At 42.8% G+C, this 12,887-nt stretch overlaps 1 long non-coding RNA gene across 2 annotated transcripts in view; it reads left to right on the plus strand.

The window, feature by feature from the left end:
• Nucleotides 1-1,133: 1,133 nt before the first annotated feature.
• Nucleotides 1,134-12,887, plus strand: part of LOC134529736 (uncharacterized) — a 76,087-nt gene continuing 64,333 nt past the window's right edge. The window contains exon 1 of one of the 2 annotated variants that reach the window (XR_010074688.1): nt 1,134-1,222. This is a non-coding gene — a long non-coding RNA (uncharacterized LOC134529736). Of the gene's footprint in view, nt 1,223-5,952; nt 6,030-12,887 lie in introns of those variants that run through there. The other variant, XR_010074690.1, reaches the window with a different exon arrangement.

The raw sequence follows: 12,887 nt of genomic DNA on the forward strand, positions 1-12,887 counted from the left end.
TTGTACCTTGAAATCCATATTTTCCCGGCGGAGGGCCCCCAGACCCCTCCCCCCCCCCCCCCCAACCACATCATGTTTTGGTGTGAACGGAGTTATTGCTTCCCCTCATGTAAACCTCACGCCTCGCCACTGACATTAAGTAAAAGGAAGCACATATGTAATCACATTCAGAAAAAGGAAGTACATTTTTAAGCACATTATTAAATAAAAGGAGTTGTATTAAAAGAAATCTGTCTTAGTTAGAAGAAGAAGTCGAGGAATAAAACAACATTTTGAAAGTTAAAATATAATTTTTATTTATTTTTTATAAAATGTAGGTTAAACAAGTCATTATTGTTTGTAACCAGCTTCTTTCAGTTTTTTGAGTATGAAGGCTACTTCTTTGAGGTGCGAGCAGTTCCTTGCCCTAAGCGAAAACGTCAGTAGTCTCAGACGATTACCATTTTAGGATCACGTGCAATCAATCACTTATGATGCTGTCATCTTCCTGAAGTGTATGTTATTAATATTTTAATATCACTATCGTCTCAGTGATCATCGTATGCTTCATCAGAATAATAATAATTGTATCGCATCGTTTCCATCGTTTTGGTCTCAGGGCGTCATCACAGTCTTCGATCTTGACAGCTTTAGGTGCTTCATCACAGTGTTTGATCTTGTTACCAGCCTCAAAGTCACTCTCCCCATAATCGAAGTCAGCGTCTTCACACTGTTAGAAATTACAGTAAATTTACGGACATTCCAACGAAGAAACACCCGTAAATAAATGGAACGCTCTTCGTATTTCTGTAAAACGGAAACTCCGTAAAATTACGGTGGAATTAGAGAGAGAGAGATAGCTGTGCTATCGCCCCTCTCTCTCATTCACGGTTTAGTACCCTCTACGCATGCGCGTAATTTACTTCGGCGTTTTTCGGCCTGCTTCGTGAACTATCGTTTTTTTTTTTTTTTCATGCATTCCGTGTTTTGTTTTGTTGCTGTTTCGCAATTCGCATATATATGGAATTGTTCAAGAGATATTCCTAGTGATTTTATATTAATTATTGTTGAAATGAAGTTTACTGCTTCTAAGATTGATAAAATACCTGCTATTTGTAATGAAAAAATAGTTGAGTCTAGAAGTTGACCGACGTCAGCGGTCAGCCATGTGTGGAAGAAGTGAGAAAGCAAGGAAGTTTTCGAAGTTATAAAATCGGAAGAATTTTGTGAGTCCATGCGCAAGGTAAGTTCAATTAGAATATTTGTTTTTATTTAAATAAATTATATTATATATATAAGTTTTTTTATCCCAATAATAAAATAAATAGGTTAAGCGCATGGTGTTCAGACACGCCGCAAGTTTGTAAATATTTAGTGTGTGGACGGTTGTTTAGGAAAGTTTAGCTACATTGGTATAATAATGAAAAATAAGGGCACTTAGTTATGCTTAATTAGCCACCTTTAACTTGGTAATTCCTAACCAATCATTGAAATGTTTTTATAGAAATGTTTTTATAGTTTTTTTTATCGTAGCTAACCTAACCAAACACTAACTGCACAATTGTGATGTAACATCAAATTAATGATATTTAGTTGAATAAAACACAAAAATGCAACTTTTATTCAACTTACAATCTTTATTTATTGTTCTACCTGAAGTTTCAATTATGTTCAGGATCGAATGATATACTTAACTGGGTCAAAATGTACAGTTTAATGCCATCAAGATAAAGGGCTCAACTTAGATACGCGATACGGAACTTTTACCATTAAAATTGAACAACTTGAAGTATCAAATGTCAGCTTAGAAAATAATTTGAATACATATCAGGAAGTTAAAAAAAATATATATAGCTATTTGAAAGTTTTTTTCTTAGTAAAGTATTCTTCAGTATTATCTAAGCATGTCTTCTTTGCTTTAATTTATTATGCTTACACATATTCAAAACATTGTCAGTACCGGTATGCAATGAACATTAACAATGTACTTTCCGATGAACAAAATTTGTTTCTGGATTTATTAATGTAATTTTTATGTACTAATGGATTTTATTTTGGGACTATGAACTTTTTTTTATGCATGCACTTAAAAGCTTTTTTTCGTACTAATTTACCCAACCAAAATTGACAAATGGGGTTAAAATAATGTTTATTGTTTCCTGGCTACCCGCTGTACTCTGATGGCAATGTGCTAAAGCAGGTGCTCTTCAGAAAGTATAAAACTATAAATTTGAGATTTCTACTTTTGTGTTACTCTCATTATGTTTAGCATTATTAAAAATTGCAATTAAAAAGATGCTGTTGTAATTGGTATAGTGCATTCATAAGGCAAAAAGTTCATCATTCACTCATAAGAAAAATGTTCATCGTTCCAGAATAAAATCTAAAACACGTAAGTCACGAAAATAAATGCAGAAAAAGATTTGTCTTTCTTAAAGTATGTTGAAATGTTCATCACATTCTTTTAATTTTTTTGAAATGTTAATAAAATAAATTAAAGAAATAAATTGTATATCAGTAATTCTGAAGGAGAGATGCTTTCATTCCTGAAAACAAAAGTTTTAAAACTGCGTTTTTTTTAATTCTCGTGTTTTCGAAACAATTTCTACGAGGGTGAGGAATAGGTTATGTAAGCTACAATAAAAGTGGCTGTAAATTGGTGTGAATAGGGGTCACGTTAGTTTGTGAAAAACATTAAAAATAATTAACTGTGTTTTTCTGCACCTTCTTACCGGTAACCCTGCTGAGATCTGATTTTAAGGGGAAAGTGTTAATAATTCACTTTAATAGATTTTTTCGTTTAGGTCAGCTACATTATTAATGTAACCGAATGAACATAACCAACTTTTCATCCAAGATAATTTTTGCCTGGTTTCCCAAAATTCACTATACTTCATAATTACCTTGTTGTAAGAATTAATGTACAGCAATTTAAATATCTCAATCAATATTTGTTTCAATGTAATATATCAGAACTAGCCATTACCCTCGACTTCAAAGCCCTTAAAATTTAACAAGTTTTCAGAAATCAGGGAATAAAAAGGTAGCTCTTTTATAATAATTTTAATATTTACAATTTTACAGATTTAAAGTATGGCTGATTACATAAGAAACCTTTCACTTTTGATTTTGATTCCTAGACCTGTACACTGAGCATCAGTGCATCTAGTCCTCTCAAAAACACTTAACTTCCTCCAGAAAAAACAGTACTTTTACTGGAAAAACCTTTGCAATATTAAAACCATAACCAAATAGGACAGGGGTGCCTAGCACCCGAAGATAATTAAAATTAGGGCTGGTTCCCTACCTCAAAATGTGGGAGGTTAAAACTAAGTTTAAAGTCCCCACAAGTCAATGACTTACTACAGCTAAGTGAATTTAAGTGAGAAGTCAGATCTAGTCTGCCTGTACATCAAATTAATACAAAAAACTTTGAAGTGGATAGACTATGTTTTCAGGGAGCCTAGCTCCCTGCGGTCCTTAAATAAATTCAAACTCAACCTATGCACTTAAACTATAATTCGGTGAACCTGGGAAGTAGCCCCTTCCTAACTTTACTTAAATAATAATAATTTTTATAGGCAGGTTGCCTGTTCCGAAGATAACCCAGTCATAGCTGCCCTCCACCTGCTACTTTAAGGGCCTCAGAACTGCATCCGTAACAAAGCTATTAGGGTGAGCACATTTGACCAGCCTCGGAGAGACCAACTAAGCATGGACACCAGGATGTATTGAAGTTCCTACAAGCCCCAGACAGGGTACAGTCATGTACGCCGCGACCCCCTTCCCCCCAGCCAACTCCAGGAAGTGGTACGACAGGGGCGGGAGCATATTAGTTAACCTGACTGTTAAATCTTTCTGAATGCTGTCCTACAGTTAATGCACAAACCCTGTTGTATGCAGGGCTGAACCGGGTAGGGGTGTCTTTCCCACTCCTCATTTGGTTTTTAAATAATTAGGGGAGTGAAGTTAATTATTATGTTCAATTTGCCATTTTGGCCAGGCATTATTTCAAAAAGCAAACACCAGATAAAATTAAGATAAAAAAGGTGGCAGCCTTTGAGGGCACTAAAAGTCTGCTCATGGCAGACCCTACCACCCAGACACCTCAGGTCAGTCCAGTACACAAACCAAGTGATGCTAGATGTTAATTTGGCAGAGTAAACATGCCAAAGCAAGGAAAAATCTTGTGTACAAGCATTCAGTTATTGCAATGGAGAAATTGGAGTTAAAAGTTGAGAGCAGACAATGGCACTGGCCTTATCTTTTTGCAAATCTAAGCATGCCTTAAGTATCTCATGTAATACTTTGGAAAGAAAAATAAATCTAGTACATAGAACACTTGCCAAATATACATAAGGTCTAACCCTCACAAACTTAAAAAAATCCAGACCTGCAAAAGAAAAAACAAACAAAAAACAGAGCAAATAAAAACTTTGAAAAAAGAAAAGTATTGGTTTGCTTGAAGAGCTTGCATGATGCTTAAAGAATGGTGTATAATACCCTCAAAGCTTCAGATATTTCAAGTACAGATAGAAAATTTGGCCAATAGCTGATGGTTAAAATCATGAACAGCTAAACATTGTAAAACTAATTGATGGTAAACAAAGTGTCTAACACCCACAAGACTTTACCTCAGATTGAGGGGGCAAGCTACTTAATAATAAAGAAAATAAAACAATGAAAAAGGTGAAGTTGATTGCAATTATTATTTTATTTTATTTTAAGATGTCGTGGGGGGGGGGACACAAGTTTGGTTGGAATTGTGTAGGTTTTATTTTAACTGGGTGGAGTGTGGTTGGATTAAAATTTTGTGGTCATGTAGTTATTGTCTAGTTTTTATGAGCAGAAGGTAGCATGGGGTGTAAAAACTTTAGAATTTAACAGAAACAAAACATAAGGAAAGCACAAGAGTTAAAACAAAAGTAAAGCAAATTTAGGTAAATAATAATAATGCTGATTGGTCAGACTATTTAGTTGGGAGACTATAGCAGAACAGCAGGTAATCTTATATATTTATGTAGGTGGAACTGAATCATGGGTGGGGGAGAGGTAAAGTAATGGCTACGACGGGTGAAACTGGCAATTTTTTCTAATAACATTGGCAGGGTTGTTAAGGATTAAATTTACTATAAAATAAGGTTTGTGAAAAAAGTCTGCTTGTAAAAAAAAGCAATGATAAGGTTGAAAACAAAAATAAATTAAAAAGTTATGGGATGAACAAATCAGGTTGTTGTATATTATTTAACTCGGTTGTTATGGTTATGAAGATTATAATAAGTGGGAGGCAGCAGGGAAGGATAAAACAGTAGAATTTAGCAGAAACAGGAAGCAAATTCAACATAATTGGAAAAACAAATTATAGGAAAACAAAAAAAAAAATGTAAGTTGTTCAGGCCTCTTTAGTTGGCAGAAATTAACAAAGCTGCAGGTATTCAGTAAAGTTTATTTAGTTTAAAGTTAGGCTATCAGTGGAAAGTTATTCTAAGCCAGGGGTAGGTATTTTATGTTGTTAGAACTGGATCATGGGTGGGGGATGTAAAGTTATGACTACAATGGGTGAAACTGGAATTTTTTTAATAACATGGGCAGTGTTGTTTAGATGCAAATTTATTATAAAATAAAGTAAATGGGAAGGGCTTGAATGAATATAAGTAAAACAAAAGAAATAAAAATACAACAAAATGTAAAAAGAAGAGAAAAAATATTTGTTTATAATTATAAAATAAATAAACAAATAATGGGATAGGTAAATCAGTGATATTATATATAATTAAACTTGGTTGGTATGGTCAAGTATAGTGTTATGTAGGCCTATTATAGTTAAAGTTACTTTGAGTACATGATGTTTAGGGATCAGAATGTTTGTGGAGGTAAGTTACATTTTTTTATAAAGTAATGCCAAAATTTCAATGTATCTTTTCATTTGTAGGTTTTTTTTGTGTGTGTAGCCTACATACATACACAACTCACCACTTATTAATATATATACCTCATGTCTGAAGTCAAGATTTCATGGTTCAGTCTTTGAATGGTTACAGCATTGATGGGTAAGATTGATTAAAGATTTTTTTGGACATAAACCATAGCTGTATGACTGTATGTCTTAAGAAACCTGAAAATAACCGAGAAAACTTAAAATACAAAAAAATTGAATGTGCAAACACACAGAAAACAAAATAAAAGCAGGTAGAGCCAAGAAAACATCAACAGCACAAATATACAGTAGAATTCTGTGCTTTTTTTTACATTGGCTGATTTTAGCTTGTTTTCTGTGTTTGCATGTTTATCTTTTATTGCAAATGAATGTTTTTGTACAAATTTAAGGTTTCTTATGTACAGCAATGGGGTATGTCCCAAATTGTATCATGATTTCATGGTGATATTTTAAGAAAAATTATGGTGTTAAGAAAGCAGAATTTTGTGGCCTTAGTTTACTTGAAATACCCATAGCGAAATTGTCACAGTTACTATACACCTAGAAAACATTTTTTATAATTTTTGTTTCAATATTACAATTTCAAAATTGGTTTAATTTTTATTAGCTGTTACTTTATGAAGATGGTGAAGTATTAAATTTATAAGAATAACATGTTCTTAACTACTAGTTACAATAAACTTGATATAGTTAAACATATATGTTGGTACATATGAGACACACACCATTTGACCGATCATCATGTAAGTTTGCATATCAAAGTGTTTTTTCATGGAGAGGGTTTTTTATGCTATCCATTTTAGTAACTCTTCACCAGACAGCGCTGTAGCACATAAACTTCTTGACTTTTCAACCATCACCATGTGTGAATTCATTTTTATAACAGAAAATCATAGATCATAGACATACAAACAGTAATTGTATGTCATTTCTCAGTGTCCACCACACTTGTCATATAGCGCTATCCATTTTCATGTAACTCATGGATAATATATCACCCTCTTTTTGGGGTTACCCAGATACTGCAGCTAATTAATTTATATTATAGAAGTTGTATTTGTTTATTCCAAATAATTCTATATATTGTGTAGAACAAATTTTAAAAATGGGGGCAACCATTGATCGTAGTATGTACCTACCAGGATCAGTAATTTAATAAGTTCATGATAAAAGCATGATCAGTCAAATTAGGTAAATAATTTTTATAATCAAATTAGTGAATGTATTCAGATTGTTACCAACTACTCACAAAATCTCTGACATACATTGCATAAAAATTAAGGAATTAAATTTCAATATTATTGGTAAAGTTTTCTTAAAATATTATTTTATTTAAGTAATTGACTTGTATTTTTAAATCAAATGATGTATTGGCTCCACGTTGTGTTATGTTTAATTGCAATTCATCATATAACCTTGTTCCTTTGCATGCATACTTTTTGTTTTCTATTATTTCTATTTTGTTTCAATACAGCTTGTGTTCGCTTATAGTATTTTTTGGGACATGAGGCGAAATGCTTATTTTTCAGGAATGTGTGCTTAGTTTATACTTATTGCTACTAATTCTCAGTGAGATATTAAACTAGGTTTATTTTTCCTCTTATTCCAAGTCTCCTGCACAGATTTAGATAATAAATAATCAGCTTTTGGGGTTTTTAACATTGCTGAACTGTATACGAAATGGAAATTTAACAAACCATAAAATCATTTGAAGCCATTTAATTGAGGAAAAAGGCATGGCAGTAAATATATTACCTATGTTACAAAATACTATAGGTACACTGACGTCAGCCGGGGCTACGCCCCATGAGCCTAGTCAGTCTCCGTTTCCTCAACATTCCTCTCCCCTTCCCCGGCATTTGTACCGCCATGTACGTAGTCGTGTGTTTGAATTGCGCGCCACGAACTACCACAAGAGGGCGCTTAGAAGCAGTGCGGCGATCCCTAAAATTGCTATGTTAATATTAATTGTAAGCCTTTTTGTTGTTTTCATCCATCTTCGCCCCAGTGCTGTGTAGTTTACTTGTGTTTCTTTAATTTAAATAAGTTACCTTAAATAACTATAGACGTTGCCCGGGCGGACCCGAACAGGCACGGACTTGGACGAGGATAGGAATGCTTTTATATGAATTATCATTAAATAAGTAAATAGTAACAAACTTTCCATTGTCAGTAATTTTTATATATTTTTAATGTTTATCTGTAATTTACTCAACTTTCGCCGGGGCACGGAGTCGTAGAATACAGTAACGGTAATTGTGTTGGCGCGAAGGGCGCCATGTTGCCACCTGCGAGCGATGAGCTCAGCCCAGTCCATCTTCATCACTGACCGAGAGCAGACGCGCCAGCACCCCGGGGACCTCAACCTTTGTTCATCACTGACCAAGTAATTTCTGTATCGTTAATTCTTTTTAAATCGCTTTCGTTCATCATCCTCGGGGCAGCTCTCGGTCAGCGGGCTGTTTAATTAATTAATTGTCTCAGTCGAGTTTTTCATCACCGTGTAATAAGTATACTTTGCAGTATGGCCACGTGTGTGGACCATGCCCTCACCTAAACCGATTCGTGCCTCAGGCTTTTTAACCGTGTAATGTGTAACGTGTAACGGGCGTGTAGAGAGACGTGTTAGTGAAATTAAATCTGGAGAATAAATATAAAGTGAGTACTTATTTAATCACGTGGTGAGTGAGTCTAGGAGTGTGGCGTGCCCGACGCCTAGAGCGGGCCAGGTCTGGGTAGCTAGGATAGAAAGGGCTGGTAACTCGTCCCCACTTGGGCTACGTCACGCCCTGAGTGAGAGACTCCGCCGGGTCCACGTGCCCTTCCACGTGGTGGCGCCCATAGTTAACATCTCGAAATCACCGGCAATGCGCGATCAGCCCTCAAATGGCGCCCAAGAGCGTGGGGCGAGTTACATCTTCCGCGAAAACCAGACCTGTACGAGCGTGTGAGATAGGCGGTTGTTACGCGGAGCGCGCGGAACTAAAGTTCGCGCTGGAACTATTGTTCGCGCGGAGCGCATAGCGGGACTCTGGCGCGCCGGCCACGTGACCAGCCGGGCGCGCGCTTCCAGGAATTCGCTGCGAGCAGCCAGGTGGCCGCATTCCTCGCGACAACAGCAGCCGGGCCAGGTCAGTGTGTGTGTGTACCGCCATCCGCGTCGCGTCGCGTAGCGAAGGGAAGAGGGGCAATCGACCGGCCTCACCACCACACGACCATGTCGGACAACCACGGACTTGACAAAAATCCGGGCGCGATTAAGGCAAGTGAGTTGTTTCAAAAGAATAGCTTATATTGTGTTATGTGCGCGCGACCGCGCCAGGTGAGCGGGACGGCGATTTCTTCGTGGACGGACACGTGCGTGTGCGTAGGACAGTATGAAGCGCAGCCGAACCACGAGCAGGCAGAACGGGCGGATCAGTTTGAGGCGGGACACGGGAAGTGCACGGATGCGGAGTGTGAGGGCAAGACGCGGGAGGGAGGCTGGTGCCGGAACTGTCGCGCGTTCAAGCACACGGCGTGTCTCGCGAAGTCCGAAATAATCTCCTTTCAAGACGGGTGGTACACGTGCCAGTGGTGCCACCACGTGAGAATAGCGGGCCCGTCAGGCCGCAGCCCGGTGAGAGACGCCGCCGACACACCACGGAGCAGGGTACCTCTCATAGGACACGTGGAGCTACCGGAATTTGCGGGCAGAACCAGCGACGATCCGCGGAGATTTGTACACGCGTGTCGGGAACGCCTGAATCGCTACGGAGTGCCGGAGTGTGAGTGGGCGAACAGGGTGAGCACCGCGCTCAAAGGCGACGCCAAGACGTGGTGGCAGATCGTCCAGGAGTATGACATGCCGTGGACCGAGTTCGCGAGATTGTTCGAGGCCAGATTCGCGGACGTGAAGACAGAGATGAGAGTGCGGACGGAGCTGTATTGTCTCGAGCAAGGCGCGACGGAGGCGGCGGAGGCGTTTATCATGAAAAAAATACGTCTGTACAAGCGGCTGTTTCCCGGAGAAGAACCTACCGGAGTGCTGGAGCGGGTAGTTGAGCTGATGCGCCCGGAATTTCGCCCGTATTTACGCCCGATGACGCGGCGTCCGGCAGAGGAGTTCGTCCAACAGGCGCGCGTCTTAGAGCAGGACCTACGAGCTGTCAGACCGACCAGGATCCACGCCACCCTGAGCACCAAGCAGGAAGACACGACGCCCGCCGACACCAAGGCGCTGGTGCCCTACACGGCGCCCACCCGAGACCAAGCTAGGCGCGACGAACCCGGACCGAGCGGCCACGCGCAGCTGACATGGCGGAGACGGACTACCGGCGGCAGCCCACCACCTCAGTGCCACACGTGTCCACCAGGCACGTTCCATTGGCACGAGAACTGCCCGGTGAGGAACAAGTTCCGGCCTGACTTCGCGGCGCAGCAGCCGTCGGGAAACGGACGGCAGGGGGCGGCGCGCTAAGACAGCCCACCTCCCCCGCCTCACCTAACAACAACAGACCTACGGCGGCGGGGCCTCTCCTGGGTCACGTGGGAGCGGCGGAGGCCGACCTGTTGCGCATTCCGGTGGTTGTCAACGGGCGCGCAGTCCACGCGCTTGTTGACACCGCCGCCAGCCACAACTGTGTGGCGGCACGCGTGATTGGCCGTGACAACTTCGAGTACCACCCGGGCCAACTCCAGCTGGCTACCACGGGGGACGCCTGCTACACCCAGGGCGTCGCGACGCTGGAGGTGGACGTGCGGGACCAACGGTCCGTCACGACGGCGCTGGTGGTGGAGCAGTTACGTGATGACGTCATTCTGGGGCTACCCTGGCTCTACGAGCAGCACGCAGCCATCGACATCCGGGCCGGCTGCGTCCACGTCGGCACCCAGGGGCGGCGGACCATCCACGGGCTGGGTAAGCCTACTCCACCAGCAGTAAACCAGGTCAGTCTCGACGAGTTCCAGCACGGAGTTCCCCCCGAGTTTCGTGCTACCATCCAGCAGGTCCTCGATCATCAGTGTAATGTGTTTGCGTCCGCGGACCCGCTGAAACGTACCACCATAGCTGAGCATGCCATCCCGACCCATCCTCACGAGCCAATGTTTATCCCACCCGGTAGCTACGGCCACGTTGGTAAACAGACCATCCTAGACCAGGTTCAGGACATGTTGCATGACGGGATAATTGAGCCTAGCGAAAGTCCGTATAATTTCCAGGTCGTGTTGGCAGAAAAAAAAGACGGGAAACTACGCTTCTGTGTCAATTTCAAACCTATCAATAGAGTGACAATTAATGCCCCACCCCCCCTGCTGAACATGGCCGACACACTTTCAGGCCTGGGTAACGCCAAGATATTTTCTTCCCTCGACCTAAAATCTGGGTATTGGCAGGTGCCGATACGTCCGGCGGACCGACCCAAGACGGCGTTCACAGCCCCAGACGGGCGGAGATTTCAGTTTTGCGCGATGCCATTCGGCCTACAGGACGCCCCCGCTACCTTCCAAGGGATGATGACACGGGTCTTAGACAACTACTCGGGCAAGTTTGCGGCCGCGTATCTGGACGACATAATTGTTTGGTCTCAGACGTGGGAAGAACATGCGCATCATTTAGCATTAGTCTTGGAACGCCTGGCGAGCCATGGTCTGACATGCAATCGCGAAAAATGCCACCTGGGGACCACAGAACTAGATTTCCTGGGCTTAGTGGTTAACGCGGACGGAAACCGACCCACGGAAAAACAGCTGAGTGTAATTATCAACAAGGAGCCCCCACGCACGCGCAAGCAACTGCAAAAGTTCTTGGGGCTAGCTAACTGGCTGCGAGCCTTCGTCCCAGAGTTCTCGGTAGTAGCGGCGCCGATGACAGAACAGCTGTCACCCAAACGTCCGTTCAGGTGGACCGTGGAAGCCCAGAACGCTTTTGACGAGCTAAAACGCAGATTTCAACAGTGCCACTTACTCGCGCGGCTGGACCCAGGCAGACCCCTGATCGTACAAACAGACGCGAGCGAGAAGGGCATCGGGGCCATCCTGTTACAACTCGGCGACGACGGCGAGCCTCGGGTGATTGAATATGCAAGCGCCAAGTTCGGCGACGTCGAGCAGCGGTATAGCGTGAACGAGCGTGAGTGTCTAGGCGTAGTTTGGGCCCTCAGACGCTACCGCCCACACCTGGAGGGGCAGAAATTCGTACTGAGAACTGACAGCCAATGTCTCAAATGGCTGGCCACGATGCAGGGGCGACGTTCGAAGCTGACGCGTTGGGCCATGCTTCTACAGGCCTTAGATTTCGAAGTCGAGCATGTACCGGGAAAACAGAACGAACTAGCGGACGAGCTGTCGCGAGATCCGGACGTCACCGTCACAGCCTGTGACGATGCGGAGTGGGAGGAGCTTTTGCCACCACCCAGCGGGCGCATACCCAGGACCCCGCGCACCCCGACAACCCAAGCCGCATTGTGTGCCCTAAACCTTAACGTCACACCGACATTACCGCCAGGCACGGAGCTTGATGACTTAGACGCCTACGTGCGAGCGGCCCAACTCACGGACACAGACACACAGGAGATCGTGCGCCGTTGCGGGAGCGGAGAATGTGAAGGCTACCGTGTATTGGACGGGACACTGCAGGCGCGACCTAAGGGGACAGCTGGCCAATGGCGGACGTTCGCGCCAGCCGCCACCCGCCGGGAGGTGTTTGACATGTATCACGTGAACAGGCTAGCCGGACACCCCGGCGCAGACCAGACGCGACGCGATCTGCGGGAACAGTTCTACTGGCCAGGGGTAAACAAGTTTGTACGGGACTGCGTGAGGAGATGTAAACATTGCCAGAGGCACAAGGCGCGCCGCACCGACGGGACAGCCCAGCAGGTACCCAGGCAGCCCACCGAGCCATTCCATACAGTCGCCATAGACCTAATGGGACCATATCCCCGCACGCCCCGAGGGAAAAGATTTTTGTTGGTGGTGACAGACTGCT

Source organism: Bacillus rossius, chromosome 1 (genome assembly GCF_032445375.1).
Source record: "Bacillus rossius redtenbacheri isolate Brsri chromosome 1, Brsri_v3, whole genome shotgun sequence".
Classification (NCBI taxonomy): domain Eukaryota; kingdom Metazoa; phylum Arthropoda; class Insecta; order Phasmatodea; family Bacillidae; genus Bacillus; species Bacillus rossius.